The sequence below is a fragment of the Ictidomys tridecemlineatus genome, chromosome 5 (assembly GCF_052094955.1).
Source record: "Ictidomys tridecemlineatus isolate mIctTri1 chromosome 5, mIctTri1.hap1, whole genome shotgun sequence".
Classification (NCBI taxonomy): Eukaryota; Metazoa; Chordata; class Mammalia; order Rodentia; family Sciuridae; genus Ictidomys; species Ictidomys tridecemlineatus.
The window spans coordinates 65,437,771-65,460,573 of NC_135481.1; positions in this window are offsets into that span (position 1 = coordinate 65,437,771).

The following is a 22,803-nucleotide window of genomic DNA, read 5'->3' on the forward strand; positions in this document are numbered from 1 at the left end:
GTTCTTTGATTTAATTCTTTTTTTTTAATTTAATTCTTCACAACTTAGAGTCTGCAGAACTCTTTCAACTGAGAACCACGACAGGCCTAGATGATGGCATATCAGAGCATGGAGCTGAGGACAGTCTGCCTGTGGCAGTAGTTTTAGGAGATCCATTGCTTTCCTGATGTTAGAGTTCCAGCTAATCACTAAAATGTGTCTTAAAAGGTCGGGAGAGTTGATCCCTATTTGGACTGTACTTTTGCAGATCTAGAAGATGCTGCATCAGGGGGGAGCTTTTCTGCTCTATGTATAATTTATAATTTTAATTATGCAATCAATTAGAGACCTGCAGAATACTTTTTTTATTTTTAAATTTCTCTCTCTGCTAGTTTTGCTAGGATCTAAGGAAAATTCATCTTTTAAAATGTCTAGAAACAAATTAGAAGAAAGCATATGAAATAGCTGCATAATGTAGACAATAGTCATGCCAGAGAACATAATAAAGAAGAAAGAAAATACAAGTGAAAAATAGTCTGCTAGAATCCTAACTCGAACAGTCCTCGACTCCAGGCCCCAGGGAGTTCATTTCCATCTTGCTGTAACCCTAAGCCTTGCTTTGTTCTGTTTAATGCACAGAGGAGGAAAAAGATGTCAAATCAGCTAATCTCAGTGGGAAGGACCTTCAAGGTTACCTTCATGGACAAGAATAGGGATCAATCTGGTGTCATTTGCACAGTACCCCCTAGAAATTGGAGGTGTCACTGCTTTCTCATTTATAGTTCCAGAAAAGTCGCCTCAATCTACTTTTAAAATTTAGCTGAAGATAAAACCAACATGTCAAGGTTAGTCATGTGCCTCAGAGAGCTACTAAAAAGCCTGAATGGCCTATGATATCTCTGTTAGCTTTTTAGTCATTGTGACAAGATACCTAAGAATAACAAGAAGGGGAGAGATTTATTTGGGCTCATGGTTTTAGAAGTTTTAGTGCATGGTCAACTGGCTCGATGGCTTTTAGGCTTGGCCCAAGGCAGGAACATCATGGCATGACAGAGGAAAGCTGCTTATCTCTTGGTAGCCAGGAAGTGGAGAGAGAGAGGAAGGGGCCAGGAACAAATCACAGTCCCCAAGGGCTTTCACCCAAGGACCCAGTTCCTTCTACTAGGTTCCACCTCCTGTAATTTCTACTACTTCCTAATAGTCCATGTAGCTATGAGTTCCCCAATGGATTAATCCATTGATGAGGTCAGAGCCCTCAGAAGCCAGCCAGTTCTCAAAAGCTCCACCTCTGAACATTGCTCTCTCGGGGACCAAGCCTGCACACATGAATCTTTGGGGGATGCCTCATATCCATACCATAACAATATCTTTACAAAGAATCCAAAAATAAAGCAGGCGGTAGTATTACCATATCAACGTGGAACCAATATAGTAGTGGTTGAATCTTCTCAAAGAGCTGTTTCTGCAACAGTTCAGCATCCCCACAGCATTGAAACCCTCTGGCATTGCAGAGATGACTGAAATGCTTGGCTGGTGGCACCGCTGTTGGCACCTCCAGCTTGAAGAGCCAACATTCACAATGGGAAATCCAAACAATGAGATTATGGTTTGGCTGCCACTTTGCTCTAATGCCTTCCAATGTTGGCCCTCACCAGCAGCAGCTTAGTTGAGTTATTAAAGCCAGAAACAATTTTCAAACTTTGTTGAAAGATCTTTTCACACATTACATTTTCAAACATGAGGTATACTCATAATTGGAGATGGCTTTGCAGTCATTTCCTTGATGATCTAGAAATACCTACACCTGTAACAGCTTGGAAGGTTGATGGAGTCATGACAACAACAACAACAATAATAACATTAGCAAGAGGCAGCTCATTGAGCATTCCCTATGTGTTGGGTAGAACACTTTCCCTAAGTTTAGAACTTTTTATCCTTACAACAAGTAAAATGGGGATTCCTATTTTATAGGTGAGGAAAACATGTCACAGGTGTTATTTGATCTAAAGTCACAGAGCTGGTAAATGTGAAGCCTGGATTTAGACCTAGATCATCTGCCTCTCAAATCCTTGCCTTTGATCCCTTCTCAGTCCTGCATCAGAAGCAGAAACCTTAGTTTTGAAACATCTGTATCATCTACTTAGTCTGAGATTTTGTAGGTAAAAACTTGGGTGGACTAATCGTAATTTTAGGGTTTAAGATTGCAAAAAGAAGGAGAAACGAGTCACTTTCTCACGCTCTGGGATCAAACTTGGCCAATTGCATGTATGTGAGGGGGAGGAATGGTGGTTTCCTAGGGAAGGTCTTAAATGTAGTGGGAGGTCTGTGAGGACTAGAGCACCTGTTCTGGAGAGGCAGAGGGGGCTGCTTGTGCTGAATGTAACATACTCATTAATGTTACAATACAAGCCATGGGAGTGAGGTACCTGGTGGAAACGGAGAACTCCATCTTTCCCGGCTGTCATAGAAGAAACATAACAAAATAAGTAAACAAACAAACAACAAACAAACTCCAACAAAACAAAACCATAATGGAGCAAAAGGAGAATCCTGGAATAGTAACAACATAGCTACCATCTGCGAATGTCTGCTATATGCAGGGACTGTTCTCAGTGCTTGACCTATATTCATTTGCTGAATACTTGCATTGGTGCTTGAAGGTGAGCACTGACCACGATATCATCTTATGGATGAGGAAACTGAGGCACAAAGAAGGTAAGTGATTTGCCCAAGTCATCCAAGTTGTAGAACAAGAATTCCAACCTAGGCCATTTGCCTTCAGCACTTTTACAATTGCATTGGTTGCTTAACTGTACAGCTTCTGAGGGGAGCGATCATGGTGAACACGCACAGGCTGATGGCAGTAGAAGAAGTCACCAAAGGAAAGGTGAAGGTGGAGAAGTCAATGAACAGTAAAGCAAAACAGAACTGAACCTCCCTTCATAGTGCCTTGATTTTACTATAGGTAAAATGGGATAATAATAGCAGCTGCTTGGTAAGACTGCTATGAGGATTAATATATGTGTTAATATATGTTAAACATATAGAAAAGCTTTGGGTACCTAGTAATTTTCATTTTCATTATTACAACTAAATTTCATACAGTTAAAAGAAATTTAAGAATTCAACGATTTCATGCATATAGATATTGTGACACAAGTAAATAGCAAGGATCTTCACTATTTTTTAATTTTTACTGGCCCTGTCCAAAAAACAAACAGAAAACAACAACAACAACAAAAACTGGTGCTTAATAAAAGCTTTGAATGACTTATGGGTTAAGTAAATAGAAAAATAAAAGTTGTTTTCCATCAGCCTCAACAGGAGACAGAGGTAGATGCAAAGATCATTTTCGTATAATTTTGGAGGAGGAGCCTGAATTTACCTGACTTCCTTCATACACGTACTGCATGATAGTTTGCTCAGTTCCTAAGCGTGGGACTTGCACTATAGCTTATTTTGCAGAAGATTAAACCAGGAAAATGAAAATGAGGCCGAAAATCCATTCAATATCAACACCATATCTATGGACATTTCCAACTTCCAGGAAGAGATTGTTAACGGGAGCAGCCTTCTATACCTCTCAGAAGAGACGGCGTATTTCTTCAACTCTTTAGGAAGAAAACCACATTTTTTCAGTCTGGTGGGCCAAAAGATAGGGAAACATCAACAATATACAAGCAGGAATCCAAAAAATCGATAGCTCTAGAGAATGTGATAGACTTCTTTAATTCTTTTTTCTTCTTTAATTCTTTTTTCTTCTTTAATTCTTTCCTCCTCCTCCTCCTCCTCCTCCTCCTCCTCCTCCTCCTCCTCCTCCTCCTCCTCCTCCTCCTCCTCCTCCTCCTCCTCCTCCTCCTCCTCCTCCTCCTCCTCCTCCTCCTCCTCCTCCTCCTCCTCCTCCTCCTCCTCCTCCTCCTCCTCCTCCTCCTCCTCCTCCTCCTCCTTCTTCTTCTTCTTCTTCTTCTTCTTCTTCTTCTTCTTTCCCCCTTTACCATCAAATGTCTTTTTGCTCTTTAGACAGGATATCATTATATTGCCCAGGCTGGTCTTGAATTCCCAGGCTCAAGTGATCCTCCTGCCTCGGCCTCCTATGGAAGCTCCCACTGTGCTCAGTTCCGAATCCCTAATTTTCAAACCCAGGAGTCTATTTCAGATCAATAGTGGTCCCCTTTGTTACTGGCATCAATTTGATTTAAGTCCCCAGAGACAGAGCTACAGCCCCAGTGCGTGGCAGGGGAAAAACTGAGGATGAAGCACACCAGGCGTGGAGAAGGGAAGTCAGTGCACTGACAGGCAGCACGTCTTCCAGACACACTTGAAGGCAGGAAGAAGTGACAACCCGGGAGGTGAACAAATTTAAGCCTCTTTGGTTTGACAAATAAAAATTATATCACAAACCAACATCATAATGTTTCTGCAGCTGCAGCAGCTGGCTTCTTCTTAATGTCCCCATTTCTTTTTTGTATTAATTTTTTAAATTTCTATATGTCAGCAGAATGCATTACAATTCTTATTACACATAGAGAGCACACATTTTTCATATCTCTGGTTGTATACAAAGTATATTGACACCAATTTGTGTCTTCATACATGTACTTTGCATAATGATGTCCATCGCATTCCACCATCCTTGCTAACCCCCTGCCCCCTCCCTTCCCCTCCCACCCCTCTGCCTTATCTAGAGTTTGTCTATTCCTCTCATGCTCCTCCTCCCTACCCCACTATGAATCAGCCCTCCTTATATCAGAGAAAACATTCGGCATTTGGTTTTTGGGGATTGGCTAACTTCACTTAGCATTATCTTCTCTAATTACATCCATTTACCTGCAAATGCCATGATTTTATTCTCTTTTATTGCTGAGTAATATTCCATTGTATATATATGCCACATTTTTTTTATCCATTCATCTACTGAAGGGCATCTAGATTAGTTCCACAGTTTAGCTATTGTGAATTGTGCTGCTATAAACATTGATGTGGCTGCATCCCTGTAGTATGCTGTTTTTAAGTCCTTTAGGTATAGACCGAGGAGAGGGATAGCTGGGTCAATTTTCCAAGAAATATCCATACTGCTTTCCAGATTGGCTGCACCAATTTGTAGTACCACCAGCAACCTTTATAGTCCAATTATAAGAGTCAGGAATTAGACTTTTCTAATGGGTCTACTAAACTGAATTTATATAATTCAATATGTGATAAAATAGAAATTCTTTGAAAACGCACACAAAGTGTCATTACATTGAAGAGAAGTTATTAGAGGAAAGAGGAGAAAGTTTTAAAATATGTGTAGAATGAAATAACAAAATTTCCTTATCTCATCAATTTATCTTTTCCATCCTTTTTACTGTGAGTTCCAAATATGGCGGAGATGAAATGTGTGTACTTGGCCTTGAACCTTCTCACTAATACACACAAGGGGCATTTCATGAATGCTAAGCAATGCAGATTTCCTGTTTAAGCAACTAAGCTCCCTTAAAAAGTGCTCTGGCAGGAGAATTTCTCAAGGTTTTGTTGAATTTCTCACCATCCAGCCAAACCAAACACCAATGCCAAGTTTGACAGGAAAAGAGGGTGGTGACATCAAATACTGCATTCCACAGAAGGTATGATGAACACACAGAATGAGTGATTCAGGCTGAGCCTGGCTTCGTGAGCCACTCTTATTGGCAAGTTGATCTCACAGGTGATCCACACCGTGTCATCGGTACAGGGTGGCCAGAAGACTCAGGGCTTTCTGAGGGCTTGTGCAGCTTTTGGAAGGAATGTGGGGATCTGAAGCCATAGAATGCTCTGGTTACAATTCATAAGGTAAAAGTTCAGCTAAACTTCCAGGTTAATAGGGGATTAACATTGTTGGACAATTATTTTCTTGAGTTCTGACCACAAGGGAGTTAAGCTCTTGGAGGGTGTTCCTCTTTAAGTGGGATCATCAATGGGACAATATCTACAGTATCTTGATGGACCCGGTCTTTGATCTCATCCTGGTCTCTTCTGGATTTTGACATTTCTTGACCAATGAAGCAACAGAATTCTTCTATGGCAAACAAAGAAACAAAATAGAAATAAACTCTAATGCCCTTTCCTCCAGAACATTAGGGAGATGGCCAGCCAGGAGGAAATGGCATGGTCTTCTACTGTGATCACTGTGTATAATATATTCACAGGTATTTATGAAGCCCTGTGCTAAAGGCTTGGACTAGAGAAATATATAGGACACCACCCGCCTCTCTTCAGGAGCCGACAGTCTGCTAAGATGCTCCAAGCGGAGCAGGCATGTCCAGCCAGGGCTTGATATTCACAGCAGAGGATTTTTACAAGTCTCACCTGCTGTCATTCCCTTCAGATAATTTGCTACATTATTTCTCTGGGGATGAAATTATTTTCCCACTGTGTACCTCTGTCCCTCTGGGTCAAGCCTCACACATTATGGGGAGACAAAAAGCATTTCCAGACTAGAATGAAATATGAAGCTTTCTTTTTTCCCCTCAACTGACTCTTCACCAGCACTACTTAGCCCCGTGGAGTGCTGGAAACGCAGTGGAATGCCATGCCATGAAATTGGCAAGAATCTGGAGAAAATTGACTGAGCTTTAAACTCAGCATTTTATTGCCTTCTTGCAAATGAACTCAGAAGGGAGATGAGCATACTGTATGACTTACTGATTTATAGCTTCCAAATATTGTCTAAGTTTCTCTGCAATATATTTGCTTTGCTTTAAGCATTTTGGATTGTTATTTGACTGATAAGGATATATATTTTAAATGCTTCCAAAAGTTAAGAACTTCTCTAGCTGGAAGAAATAGAGAATGATCATAGAAGTTCCTACACAGGACTCACTTTAATTTCATTCCCCCTCTAGACTGTGAGCAACTGGGGGGGGGTGGGAAACACCTCACTCATCCTGAGCAATTCTGCACCTGCTTCAGGTGCTCCCCAAATGGTTTTTGAATGAAGGCATGAAGGATGGAGGGAGGGAAGGGTAGGTCTTGAAGGAGACAGAAGTAGTGAGTAAAGGAAGGTGGGGGAGAGGTTGAGGAGGAAGGAGAAGCATTTGTACAGACTGGGAGGTCAGGAGCATGCATGTTGGGGGCTGTGGCAAGCTAAAGGACACTGGAATAATTGAAGGGGAATCGTGGCAGCAGAGGAAGCTACAGAGACACTGGTGAAAAATAGCTGCTTTTCATGGTACTGTTGCAGCCAATTTATTGTTTTTATATGTTTCCCCCATTTTTCTCTAGTTTTTAAAGGCCATACTAACATAAATTCCATTAATAGATCACCATTAATGGAGAATTCAGTCCCTATTAATTTTTAGATATAAAGAAACTTGCCCTTTCAGGGTCACCATGCAAAGTTGAGCCAGTTGTGCACTGCACAATTCTGGAGAGCACTCTATATGCAACACAAGGTGTTCCAGCACCATATTTCCTTGATCTCCCTTATACGTGTGATGGAATACGTTGACAAATTATAAATAAACTGAAGGTGCAAGATATTAGGAAATATTTTTAATTATTTTTTCATCCAGTACATATTTCTCAAGACCTAATGATCCCTCCATTTCCTAAGTCTATAAGGATTCTATCATAAAAGCTAGTAGTATTGCTGTTTTACCTTCTAACTCAGTAATCAAAGGGTACTGTCTTTGAATCATTCCCCATTCAATGGGATTTCTTATGTTGGAGTTCTTGGGTTCAAATCCTGCATTAACCACTTACTGTGAGAACTTGTGTAAGCTACTTAGCTTCTCTGGGCCTCTTTTCATAAGTAGTAACACAGGAATATTAAGCTTCCAACTTTATAGGACTGATGTAAGAAATAATTGAGATAATCTATGTAAAGCACCTAGCACAGTGATTGGAAAATAGGGATTGCTTATAGGCGTTGGCAGATATGCTGCTAAAATAATTATTATTATTGCTAGTTGGGACTTCCACGTGTGGCCTGCTGGGCGAACTCCTCCCGATCCCCTCCGGCTGAATCTGCCCATGCAGAGCCCACTCCTTTCCAATGAGGAGGCGGATATCCATGTTCCTCCCATGTTGTCCATTCCAAGAGAGTTCACCAGACACCTCCCCACCATACGCACACCCTCACGCTGTATGCGCACACAATTCCCTTCTACTTCAAGAAACACTCTAAAATCAAATGCTGTCAACGATCCCCTCCCTGTCGCTTTTTTCCCCCATCTAGTCCATTTGTACGTCATTGTGGAATTTGAAAGGGAAATGACAGACCTGAGTCCCTGGGAGACTTTGTGGGAAACAGCAGCAGAGCTCTGGCAGGTAATAATGGTTTGAAGGAAAGACTGAGCCCCAAAAAGAGAAAGAAAGAAGCCCTGGGTTGTTGTGGCTTTTGGTGGCAGTAAGTGTGCAAATATGTCAGATTGTGAAAGGGCTGGGGAATATGTTGGATCTGGAGCTGAATCTGGGGGAAAAAGAATGATCAAGTTGTTGGAGGTCCAAGGTCAGGTGGACCATCTGAACCACACCCTGGCAAATGAAAGACCAGGGTCCAACCATGAGTAAGGGTCACGACGTCAGGCACCGCTCTCTCACTTAGTCACTTGCTCATTCCCTTGACAAACTGTTATTGAGCGTCAACTACGAGCTGTGATGTGTTAGATGAGGGGAACCGAGGAGAAAGAGACAGGACCCCTCCCGTCATGGAGCCTCTGGTCTCATGTAGACAAGTAAACCCACCCCTTGGGGGAATGGTACCTGGCCGTCAGTACCAGGTGTTACGAGGCTGGGGTGGAGTGTGGTTTAATGACGTCTTCTGGAGATTCTCTGGTGCTGGCAGTGAACTGCTATGGGGTCAGTCTGGCTGGAGTACATTGGGGAGTGGAGTGAGATGCGGGTTGAAAGGTAAACAGGAGCAGTGTCATGAACTTCTTAAGGATCCAAAGCTAAGGAATGCGTTCTTTATTTACAGCGCTCTCCCCATTGCAAGACAAATATTAGAAGTCAAGGGCTGGAATCCAGGGAGGGAAACTGGTGGGCCAGTTCTTAAAAATGATATCATCTTCCTGTAATCCCAGTGGCTTGGAGGCTGAGGCAGGAGGATCGCATGTCCAAAGCCAGCCTTAGCAAAGGCGAGAAGCTAAGCAACTCAGTGAGACCCTCCGTGTCTCTAAATAAAATACAAAAATAGGGCTGGGGATGTGACTCAGTGGCCAAGTGTCCCTGAGTTCAACCCCTGGTACCAAAAAAAAAAAAAAAAAAAATGAGATTATCTATAGCTCAACTGAGAACATGGAGCAGAAGGACCTTCCTCCCTGTGTTTTCATGAGAGATGGAGGACTGCCCCTGCCTAGAGCAGGTCATTCTCCATAAAGAACTTTCCTTCAGAGTCACCTAGCATCTCTCCCTATCTAGGGCAAGCAAACCTGGTGGCAGCCTATGTATTTGCTATGGGTGGGTTTTCATGAAGCTGTAAAGAAGAAAAGGAAACCTGACATTTATTAGCTTCCCATAGCCACATTCCAGTGGCTAAGCCTGGCCTTCAAGGTCCTTCAGCGTCTTTCACCCAAACTCATCCTACTGCCTGGCATGCATCCTCCCTCTAGTCATCGAGGCTTAGAACATGCCATGAACTCCCCTGCTTCTGTGTCTCTGGTTTGCCCACCTCGTGGACTTACCCTGAGATCCAGTCTACTCATCTGGAAATTGGGGGTGAACCCTACCTTGTTCGGGATGTTACATGAGTCACGTGCCTGGAACAGCGCCTGGCAGGAACACATTGGTCAACTAAAGCAAGCAGTCACCACCCTCAATTCTAGATCCTTGTCCACCTATTGCAAACTTTGCTACTCAAAGGTTTTCAGGGCCTTGTATGACATGAGTTGTGTGAGCTAGAGCAAACCGGAAAGGGTATGTTCTGCTTAGGGGCAACAAACGTGCAGAGAAACAAAAATGAAAGCTAAAGCAAATGGAGAAAATGAAAATGAAAACAAAGACACACCCGTGAGCATTTGGCTCAGATCCACCATTTGGGTACTGGGGGTTGAATTAGGGTCACTTTGCCCTTGAGTTACACCCATGGCCCCTTCAACTTTGTAATCTGAGGCAGCGTCTCACGGGTCTCCATCTTGAGATCCTCTTGCCTCACCTCCCAAGTCCCTGGGATCACAGGCTGTGCCACTGTGCCCAGTGTGGACGTGTCCCCTTGTGTCATTCTCATTCGCTCTGTGCTGCTTGTCTTTCATCTGCTTCATGTTCTTTATGCTGCTATTGACATTTCAATGTAGACTTTTTGGTTCTCAAGATCCTTGTGAGAACTAAATGAAATTACAGATGCATAGAGTCCAGTGCCTGACTCATAAAAATGATAGCATTAATGTTACTGATAATGATAACGACGCTATTATAAATCTCTTAAATTCAGAAACCAGGTTGCTAAGAATTCCAAGAATCTCTTTCCTGCTTGTTGACTTAGTAAAGAACAAACATAGCAATCCTAATGGCCATTGCTTCCTGAGCGATTGATCCCTCGACAGGAGCTGCCTGAGTGCTCTATCTGCCTTAACTCATTTCTGTTCATGAGCATCCGAGAGGTAGCCCCTATTAGATGAAAGCAGATGAGGAAACTGAGGCATCAAAATATGAGGTAACTAGCCAAGTTATGCAGTTAGGAAGTTTCCAGGATCTAGACCAGGTGGACTGGCCCCCCAGCCCATGTGTGGAACCACTCCTTTGTATTCACTCTCTGGCCAATTTCTGTTCATCTTTTAAGGCTCAGCTCTCAGGATATCACCTCTTCAGTTTTCCATAGAGTTTGTTTCTCCATCGTATTATATGCTCCCACAGCACTTTCAATGTAGCAATTATCCCTGATAGCAATTAGCACATTCTTAATGTGTGTGTTTATCTATATACAAACTCCTTAAGGAAGAATCCAAGATTTACTCAAGGCTCTATACTTAACATAGGACTTGGCACATACTTGGTAAGCAGAAATATATGTTGAAGTTTCATGGAATTAATAGTGACTCAGTTAAATTTGATGTTCATAATGATGATAGCTGCTGGAGACGAAACATTGTTAAATAGAAATTTCAAATGGCAAGGACCACAGTGCTAAGCAATTGGTTATTTGTGCCATGGGGGTGATAATATATGGTTGTTCTTTCCTGATTTGGAGTAGATAAAATGGCTTCTAAGATGTCTCATCTGATGGAATCCCCAAATCCCTTTTGACTACATTATCTTCCCCCTCCATTCCTTCGAGAAGGATCAGCTCTTGGCAGATGTGAGTGCTTTGTGAATGCCACAGGAGAAACAAAGAATGTGCTGAAACCTATGCTTAGCAGCAATTATTAATATTTCACCAGAGGTTACACAAACATGCTGAAAGAATGACTGACAGAGGCTCCACCCGACCCCACAGGGAGCCCAGGATCCATGTTTTAGAATAACTACGCCTTCCATGTGTATAGTGCTTTAAAGCGTATAATCCTCCCCCTCCATTATTTTCTCTGTTTCTTACACTAGCTCAGAGGAGGAGGCTGAAGAGGGTTAGGGAAAGGGAGGGACTTGCCTGACAGCACATGGCCAGCCAACGACGGAATCCAAACAAGGACATATTTTCTGAGTATTTGAATGACATGCCAGACAGGATGGCCCGAGTGGTTAATTTGCTATTAGGAGTTTCCTGTCCCCAGAGCATGGATATTTGAACTCTTAAAGTGTTATGAAGGGAGAGAAGATTTTGCAAAGGATGGAAATGGAAATACGGAAAGCCTGGGCCAGTGGACAACATGCTGAGGGCCAAAGAAGAGATGAAAGTCATGAGGTTAGATGGAGTACAGGGTGAAGCTTGGTCACTGAAGGAGGTCAGATGTTGAATTTGATAGGATTAAAAAAAACTTTAAAGCATTATGCTTCAAAAGAGATGAAACAGGCATGCTTTGAGATTAAAGACAGGAGTTTTCAGTCAGCATGAACTGCCTCTGAAAACTACATTATATTCACTGTTTCACGTGGGAGCTTTGAAAGAACTCTTCCTTCTCTATGAGGTCACAATCTCTTAGGGGATCTAAGAGATATATCCATGAGATCACCTGTCCCTATGCTTCCTGTCCCAGTCCCCTGTTTCTACCTATACGGGGCTTCCTGTCTGCACAAGAGGAACAAGGAGGAGCCCTGAAGCAAAGATGATTGGCATGTCTTCTTCCCCGTTGGCATGTAGCTTGCTTTGAACTTCCTTGTGTCTTGTCCCTCTGGTTCTGCAGCTTCTGTGGGCCCTGCTCTCAGGTCTTCCACATCTTGGGTGTCATGTCTGCTCTGACCCTTATCTGTTCTGGCTCCCTTGCTTCCTCCTCCATGGAGGAAGGAGCAGCTAGCTCTCCTCTCCAGGCTGACCACAGGCTCAAGCTGGTCTTGCTCCATTCTGGCTCATGGTGATTACCACCAGCTGCCAGCAGCCTGATGCTGACAGGGGTTTCCAACGTACATCTACTTTCAAAGGATGTTGGATAATACCAGAGACTATCTGAAATAAGGTAACATTTGCCCCATTTGGGATTATTTACTGAAGAGTTCACGTTCATAAAGATGCAGAGCATGCTCATGAGCTCTTGCTGGTTGCAGAGAGAGAGGGGGATGGGGAGAGGGAGGTGGAGAGGGGATGGGAGAGTCAGGCATCTGCAAATGACGAAAGTAGGCAAAGACATAGTGGATTCTCAAGTACAGCTGAAAGCTCTGCAGTTTGGGCAGCTGAATCCCATTAAGAAATCATGAGAAAGCTCTGTATTCCTGCCATTGTGATGAAGAGGAAAAATAATCTCTGAGGGTTTCACAAAGAAAACATTTTGTGACCAGGAGGCTTAAAGTTCTGCAAAAATCTAATGAAAACAAAAAGTTTGACAGGCACCCAGCAAGTCCCTCCTGGGATGCTTCCTTACAGGTTTTACCCAGGGAGGCCCTAGAAGGGACATTCCATCCTTCAGCCACTGCCACCACCACTATTGCCACCTGGGAGCATCTGCAAGGAAGGCAGAGCCAGGTGGCCCCTCAGCTGATGGGAGACCACAGCCCTGAGGCTGCAGGGAGCAGACAAAGCTGTTATTCACAGCCTGTTTTTCTAAGTCACTTTATGTCAGTAGAATGATCTGCCTTAATTCTTTTGTCTCTAACCTTTACTTTAGACTGTGACTACATCTTAAAGTTAAAATTTAAGACACAATTTAAAATTAAATGACAAATCTTAAAATTCAAATTTAAACCACTCTCAGGAATAAGTTAGGATTCATAAAAATGTTCTGGGGTTGGGGAGGCTGGGGATGTGGCTCCAGTGGTAGCGCGCTCGCCTGGTATGTGCGGAGCTCTGGGTTCGATCCTCAGCACCACATAAAAATAAAATAAAGATGTTGTGTCCACCGAAAACTAAAAAGTAAATATTAAAAAATTCTCTCTCTCTCTCTCTCTCTCTCTCTTAAAAAAAAAAAAGTTCCTGTTAGCCATTTTGAATGACTGATGGGACACCATCTCTTCAGGCACATGAGATTTTTTAATAGGCTCCATGCTGCGATGGAAAAGGCCAAATTGGTCTTATGTAAAAGCAACATGTTTACATTGTATTTTAATAATACAAAATGCATGTAGATGTCAAAGCAAAGACCTTTTACCAGAATGGTTTTAAAGGCTCAGTGGATATTTGTATTCTATTTCTGTATGTACCCTGATCTATGCTTGAAGGACAATAAACCTCAGGATACACCAGAAGAAGGCTGAGCAAGTGGGGGGGGGAGCATTCTATACACCTTTTAGCCTGCAGAGACAAAAGCTGAGGGAAGAGAGAATTGATGTTTACAAAACCATAAGAAGGACACCAACACCTTCCCTGAAGTTGAATCAAAGGCAGCTTTTGCATAAAAAACGGCAAACATTCAGTCCCGTGGTGACTAGCAATTCTATGGAAACCATTACCCAAAAGAGATGCTTCCATCAGAAAATAAAAAATAATATGAAGAGGATGATGAATTTAATAATAAATAATTGATGCAGGATTCTGATATGCCTCACAGAAAGCAACTTTGTCTTCTTTCTTTCCCTACTGTTATCCGTAGTTGTCGTTTTTGGACCAGGTCACTTGGTTGAAGAGACAAGCAGGCCTGGGGTCTGAATACATACAGGGTGACTCTTTGGTTCTTTTAAGAGCATGATGGTCTTGGTCTGGGTTCACCTGCCCCTCCTCCACCTCCTTTAAGGCTGGGGTGTCCAGTCTCTTGCTTTTAATAACTTAGGCAGAAAGATGTAAGACACCGGGGCTGTGTCCATCCTCGTAACTTGAAGTCAAAAGACCAGCCCAGTGTGAGGCTGGCTCTGCAGCAGCACCGTGGGAGTCCAGCTGCCAGAATTTCATAAACATAGTTTATGCTAATATAGGATTCCTTTCTATCCCTTCCCCGGGATCTGGCCTCTCACAATATTTACTTTCTTGAAAGTACTTGAGAGAAGCGTAGCAAATTGATGAGGGCGCAGAGTGTCCCTGGAATATCTATTTCACCTCCAGACATTTCCTCTGTCCCTTTTCACCTTACTCTCCTCCTCCTCTCCTCTTCTCTCCTCTCCTTTGTCTCCTGCAGGATGAAGGGGTGATAAAAGATGCAGCAGGCATGGGCATAAAATAACTCAGGGGTCTCCTCAGAATTCCAACACGGACCACCTTCTTGGCCTGTAACACCTGACTTCCCTACAGAAAGTGGGCAGCTACAGGCCCCAGCAAGCACCTATACTAAAGCATCACACAGGTGGGGTTTAAAGGAGTTCTAACCCCTCCTCTTTCCTCCTTGGTTTGTCTTGGCCAGAAGCCTATCCATGGCACATTCCAGGACAGCTGAATCTTCCCCTGAAATGAAAACTACGAAACAGCCTCATTTGTAACCTCCCAGCTGTGTCTATAATAAATTTAACGGCAACATCTGGGCAGACACCCCCGCTCTCTTAGGAGGGGACTTAGGTACATCTTTTGTGTATATGAGTTGGGGGAGGGAATGTTGGCTATAAAAGAATCATATAACTTAAGAATGTGAATAAAATTGGTCTTCTTTCTCCAAAAATTTACTATGTAATTGAAAATAGATCTAAAAGGCTTTAAGTGTGAATTCAAATGGAACAAGGGGGCTCGTCTGAGGAGACAGCTTTTTTTAAAAAAATTAATTAACTTACTCATTTTAATTAGGTATATATGACAGCAGAATGCAATTGGATTCATTGGACACAAATGCAGCACAACTTTTCATTTGACAACTTTAAGCTCAGCTGATGAGAAGTCGAAGCTCTTTGAAATGGTTCCTTTTAAGGTCTTGGCATTCTGAATTCAATGCATTCTCTTTTCCACCACCTTAGGCATTTGTTTTTAATAAGTCTTTACAAAGTAAATGCTTCAACAAAGGACTTCAAGACTATGTTTCTGACCAGCAAAGTAAGTATAGGCTCCAGATGTTTCTCATTTTTCTATGTCACTAATTCAAACTCAAAAGTCTCTTGTTCATTGGGCATTTATTTGATCCTAATGTTTTACAATACCTTTCTTCCAAGAATCCCCCTTTCCTGTCTCTGTATTCCTTCTCTCACCAAAGTCATCTACAGGGTAATTTTCCATAGATGGAAGTGTACCTTTCCAGCATATTCTAAGTATCTAGAGAGATAAATCATCTTTCAAGGTTCTCTTCAGGCCCTTTGATCTTCTTATGGCTGCATTTGAATCACCAGATGGCCTTTTTTAGATTTCACTCCAAAGGCTGGTTGACATTAGAGGAGCTAATAGCAGTTGCTATTCTGTGCTCTATGGAGGGACTGTGTCATACTTCACTATGTCCCCAATTCTACCTGGGCCCATGTTGCACTGCCAGGAATGGACAGCAAAACAGAGAAGTAGAGAATAGGCAAGTGGCAACAGCAGCAGCAAATCTTTTGGAAAATAAAGCAGAGTAGCATTGCAAGTGGTGTTCTGGTGGTGATGGGGACACATGGAGGTGAATTATGCAAGGAAGAAACTCTTGAGGTCTTCCCTATGCTTGTTCTTAATGGGACAAGGTCTGATGTGACATTTTAAATTTTATAATTCTATTAATAAAATTATCTGTAATTAAGACCAATGTTTAACACTGTCACTGTATTAAGTGTTCCTGGATTCTCTTCTGGATTTCTTAGATCATCCTAACAATTGAATTCTATTCTCTCCATTTCATAAGTGAGGAAACTGAGTCTTAGAGACTCTAATACCTATTTTCTCAAGAAATAGGAATAATGTGAAGAAAAAACTATGCATTTCTTTGCAAAGGAGGGGTCATCTTAAGCAGATATTTTGGGGTGACAATCAGTCATCATTTCATAATGAGAGTATCCCCATATATATTCTTTTTTTTTTCCTTTGGTTGAGCAGATAATTCATAGGCATCCCCAAGGTTACATCAAAGCATAGTAATTTGGGGGAGATATGGGTGCTGGGCATCTATCTAGGCTGGCTTCCCCACTTGGTAACAATGAATGTCACAGAGAACTCCAACATATAAATAAAAGAGAACAGGACCACACTTTGTACAACACATTGCTTTGCAATGACTTCAGAGGTGACAATTCAATGCTTCCAGCACATACAAATATTGCTTCACTTGTAAAGAGAATGTCCTTTGCATATTAAGTGTAAAAAATAGTCATCTCAGAGGTTAGGTGCCCTTTCATAGGTGTATCTTCAGGGACTATTTTCCTTCTCAAAGCTAACAAGGGATTTATATAGGTGAAAATTTCTACTGAAAGCCTGGTTTTGTTGGGGTCCCGATTACATAGCATTTACATTTTCATAAAGAACAAAGTGTGAGGGTTGGGGATGTAGCTTAGTTGGTAGAGTGCTTGCCTTGCTTGCCAGCCCTGGGTTCAATCCCCAGCACCACACACACACACACACACACACACACACACACACACACACACTCACACTCACACACACATACACACAAAAAGAACAAAGCATGATTTTCATGAAGCAAACCTGAGCTTGCCAGATGAGGAATGGATAAAGTGAAAGGAAAGAAAAGCAATGGAGAAAGGAAATGAATAACAGACATTTCAAACCAAATGCTAGCCCCAATCTAGCTCAACCAAGAGGAGACATATTCTGTTCCTTTGGTCTGTGAAGCCAGTCTAAAACTGGTGCTTAAAATTGTGTGTGTTTCAGAATCATCTGGGAAGTTTACTAAAACACTGTGGGAGGGCCTGAGATATCTGTAGAAATCCATAGAACATTTCTAATTAGCTCTCAGGCAGTGTTTATGCTGCTGGCTGGGGACCCTCATCATCAGAATCAAAACGTACCCTGAACTGAGTATGTTTGGAGATCCTGTTCGATCTTCCCCAGTTTACATTCTAGGTATCTTTGTCCAAGGCTGATACCATCTTTAGATTTTCAAAACTTGAGAGTTTTTAGAAATAAACGTTTATAAGGTTAACATTTAATGTATCTTACCTGATGAAATCTGAGAAGTTTTCAACCAGAACAAGCTTCATGAGAGAAAATGGATGTGAAAGCTGTTGAGAGAAAGATAAGGGACAATCAAGACAGGGAATATATATTTCTCTTTCACTATAACATATTAATTCTTGGACAGAGTGAACACCATTTTGCCATGGATAGGTAAGTTATATTTTTGGCATCATTTTTTAATTAAACAAATGTGTGGTTGAAAAAGATGCAACAGATCAATACAGAGACTAGGGAAAAAAGGATATTGTAATTTGCCTTAGTTATGAAACAGTTTTTAATAATTGAAGGATTAAAAATACATTTTTCTACTCCAAATTCTGCTTTCTAATGCAATGATGTGATCTGCTAATTCAATATGTGATCTGCTAATTCAATGGTTTCTTTCTTTTTTAGATTATCAAATAATACAGGGAAGTCATAAGCTCTGAAACCTTTGTCAAAATAAAATAAAAAGGATAGGGGATGTAGCTCTGTGGTAAAGTGTCCCTAGGTTCAATCCCCAGCACCAAAAAAAGAAAGATATAAAAAAAAGTGCCAAGCGAGGCACGTGTCTATGATGTTTTTGTGTTTATAAGGGCAAGTATGGAATTGGGGCTTCTTCGGTAACAGTACTTTCTAGATATTTTATCTACAGCATTTCCAGGTGCAGAGGGGATACAATGCATTCCTTGGTCAGGCATTTCTCTCACACCTCAGCCTCTGGATTCCCCATCACGCCAAGCCCAGCAGTCTCAGGGATCCCTAGGCAGCATTGTTTCCAGACTTCTTGATCACTTGCAGGTGGTAGTGAACAACGCAAACCAAATGCTAGCCTCACTCCAGCCCAGCACACCTGCCTGACTGTTTTGGCTTTTTAGCCTGCTCCTGGCGGTACAGGGATAACTTTGAAGATCAAGACATGGAGCTGGTTTGACCACCCCATTCTCACTTCTTATAGGATTCCTCTCTGGAGCTTCAATGCTTCCTCACTTCTTCTCCTGCCACACTGGTTTCTGGATTCAGTCTGATTATAATTCATGCTCTGTTACTCCAGAGCAGTAGGGAGGCCCAGGGAGTCCAGACTTGTGAAGGTGAAACATGAGTTTGGCTTTCTTTAACTGAGCTCATCAGATTTTTAATGTCAAAATCAATGAAAGGTTTCCTGCAGACAACAGTCTCAGAAAATTTCCCATTCACAGTCAAGGTTTATTAAAGGGCCACGTCCCCTCCATAGGATTAAATATAGCCTACAATATTTTTATTCTAGGAAGACATGATGAACTCACAGCTATTTTGCCAAGTGCTTTCTTCTTTAAAAATTATGTTCATCAGCTCATCAGGGAAAGGTGCCCATGACTATCTTTCTAGCTTGCCTGGGTATAAATTTGGCAATTTCAAAACTCTAAACTCACTCCAAGTATAGCTATGTATTTGTGTGTCAGCAAAGGCTATTTTCTTTGTCCTTTATTGGAAAAAAATATCAATAGCAAACAGTTATTGAGCTTTGAGGTTGACATAATGTGAGTCTTGCCTTGGAAGTGCTTACAATGAAGTGTGAATATAAGATCGGCAAACATGAAATAATTAGAAACAATGAAAGAGGATGGAGTTAAGCATCAGCTGTGTGGTACAGACCTTAGACCTTAGTGTATGATGTCAGAGAATTGGAGACAGCTTTAGGAAAGAAGTGACTAAGGCCAAATGTCTTCTTTGATATAATGAGAGCAACTAAGAACAGAACAAGGAGGAAGAACAGGAAGAAAAGATTAACATTAAACAGAGACATGAGGTGGGAGGGAAAGGGAGAGAAAAGGGAAATTACATGGAAATGGAGGGAGACCCTCATTGTTATACAAAATTACATATAAGAGGTTGTGAGGGGAATGGGAAAATAAACAAGGAGAGAAATGAATTACAGTAGATGGGGTAGAGAGAGAAGATGGGAGGGGAGGGGAGAGGGGATAGTAGAGGATAGGAAAGGTAGCAGAATACAACAGTTACTAATAGGGCATTATGTAAAAATGTGGATGTGTAACCAATGTGATTCTGCAATCTGTATTTGGGGTAAAAATGGGAGTTCATAACCCACTTGAATCTAATGTATGAAATATAATATGTCAAGAGCTTTGTAATGTTTTGAACAACAATAAAAAACAAAGTGAAAAAAAAAGAAGTGACTAAGACAAAGATTAAAGGAAGCATATGATTTCTATAAACCAATGGGTCATCTTTGTTTTATTTAGAAAATAAGTACATTAGATTATACAATTTAATCCCACTCACTAAATATCATGGTAGGAATCTAGAAGTCTCGTACTGGTAACTAGTGGGCTAAAGAACTTTGCTATTTGACCTTCACTTGTAATATTTTTAAACAAATTCAAAGTCATTGCCAACATTAACACATTGAAAGATTTTAGATTAAAAAGCCTAGATCTCCTTTCTATTTTTGTGAGATCCTGTTTTTTATAGAAGGGGATTGAGAGGGAAGGGGGAGGGAAGAGCATGGGGAAATACTGGGAAACAAAACCACCAAATCATGTTATAATCATGTACAAATATGCCACAATGAATCGTACACACACACACACACACACACACAAACACACACATGTATATATTTATATATAATGAAAATGCACTAATAATAATAATAGAAGGGAGATCAGTGGGGGAGAACATGCGGATCGAGGGAAGGGAGGAAGAGATGGAAAAGAAAGTTCTGGAAAGGAGACTGAGCAAATTATATGACATGCATATATAAATATGACATAATGAATCCCACTATTATGTATAATTACAATGTATGAATAAAAAATAAATTAAAAAATTTTAAAAGTCTAGATTGATATTTTCCTTTAAAACAATTAGATAATCTGTCACAACCTGGCCTACATTTCTGCATGGTGACCATAAACTGGAGCTAAGAGCACCTGCCCCATCAGATGGGGTCCTAGCTCCCCTATCTCTATGCTCACATGACTGCCTGTTGCTACTCCCCCTAACCTGCTTTGCTCACCTCTGTCAACTGGCGGTTTCCTGCAGTAGTGAAATTTACAACCCTACTGGACATTAACAGAGTCTCCTGTTTGTGTATGTGTGTAGGGGTGGGGTAGGGAGGGGCGTTCTCGCAAGTATTCTACTCCAACTAATTCAATAAAAATAAGTGGTCACATTCGTGTATATGTGAAAATGAATCCCACCATTATGCACAACTACAATGCACTGTAAATTTTTAAAAACCAGAATAGTTATCATAATTTTTAAAAAGTGATCCTGCCTCTTTTGCAAGGTAAAAGTTACACACAGAAGGATAAATGATAAAACATTGTTCTTGATCTAGAGCCGAAACCAACATGGATGACACATGAGAAGAGGTTAGCTTTAGGTTCTGAAAGTGTATTGGGACTCTGACTTTTAAAATGCATACTCTATAGGTGGTGTTGTATAAGAAGGATAGTGCTTCATTAAATTCCAGGTTAGTTAATTAAGAAAGACCCCAAATGAAACAAATTATATGTAGGAAAATTTGGATTGATAAAGCAGGTAAATTGAGGTTTTGACAATTATATATTTTTCAGAAACATTTCTGATTTACAAAGAATTTTATTTGAACAGAATTGTTCATATATATTTGAAAATTAGTCCAATTCACCTGCAAAATATTGCTGTTGTCCTATAAAATGAAGCATGTATATATGAATATTTAATGTGAATAAGCAATTCCTTACTGACAGTTCTGAGGAAATGTATGAAGCATAGAAATCACCAGGCAATGCAAGCAGCCCATGTTAGATTTGGAATGAGTCTCCATGCTGGTGTTGGAATAGTCACCTACTTGTTCACTTGGCCATTCTAAACATATGAATTTCTTTAGCCCCTCAGACTTCCTTCTTATAAATAGCTCTGTGAACATGGGTAGATCCATTATCCTTTCTTCTTTCTTATTCCTCCAATGAGGGGGTCATATTAAATTATCTCCAAATCCCTTCAAGATGGAACATGTCACATTCTTAAATAAGGTTCCAAGGGTAAAGGGCACCCAGTTTGATTGGCTTAGAACTTGATCTGCAATTGGCTGACCTTGGATACCTCTTTCTAACTTGGTCTGTGTATAGTTTGCAGCCACCAGTGAGACTGCTTTGCTCTGTCACAGTGAGTTCCCCTTCCAATTGGTCCTGCAGTCCACTGGTAAATGCTTAGGCCTTTTTGGTCATCAAGTACATCACCTAAGTCTATATTCTCTTTTTAGTCCCAATTTTCTCTGATTGGTTTAGAGGACAAGATTTCACCCTTACTGTTTGGAGTCAGGAAAAAGAAGGGACCCAATTTGTTATACTCCCAGATGAAAAAAAAATTTAAAATTGTGGAGAATATTACATGAAATATTTGAGTTGTTTTTGTTGTTTTTAGAAGGAGGGAAGAAAATTCTGTGGGGGCATTTGTTCCTTTTTAAATGTTTTCCTTTTCAAAGTTTACCTTGTCTTTAAAAAACACATGGAGATACTATTTCAGAATAGTGCTCAGGGAAGAGATCATGAAAGATGAGGGAATTTTTTATTGAATGGGAATCAGGGTTGGGGTGGCTGATTATAAGTATAGTAGCTTATTTAGAGCAGAAGTCAGCTTCTGTAAGGCCCTAGGGAGCTCTGAGTGGTGCTGCCCTATGAACATTCTCTTTTATTCCTTTTATTTTTAGCAATAATTATTAACTAGGTATTATAGAATAATTATATGAAAAATGTAAGTCCTTCAAATTTCCACCACCCAGAGACTTCCATAGTTAGCATTTTGATGTATATACTTCTAGTCAATATAAACATGTACATTATGTAGTTTGAAAAATGGAATATATACTATACATATTCCTATATATTCATATACGTGAACATGCATATAAATATTACATGTATATATGAATGATAATGAAAACCTACAACTGATTAGGAAGACTTGTGTTTTGAAAGATATAGTCAAACACTTGTTCTGAGGTAGGCCCAGTGGTGCACGCTTGAAATCCCAGAGGCTCAGGAGGCTGAGGCAGGAGGATCTTGAGTTTAAATCCAGCCTTACCAAATTAGTGAGGCCTTAAGCAACTCATTGAGACCTTGTCTCTAAATACTTTTTTTTTAAAGGGGCTGGGGATGTGGCTCAGTGGTTAAGCACCCTGAGTTCAATCCCCAGTACCAAAATAACAACAACAACCACAACAAAAGAAAAAAAATCCCACTCCCTTTGCATTATGGTTTCATAAGCTTGCCCATCAGAAAATGGACAAATTTAATATAGCAGTACAATGTAAACTAATGTCTATAAGCCTGGTGACATTAATTAAAAAAATACTACAGAAATAC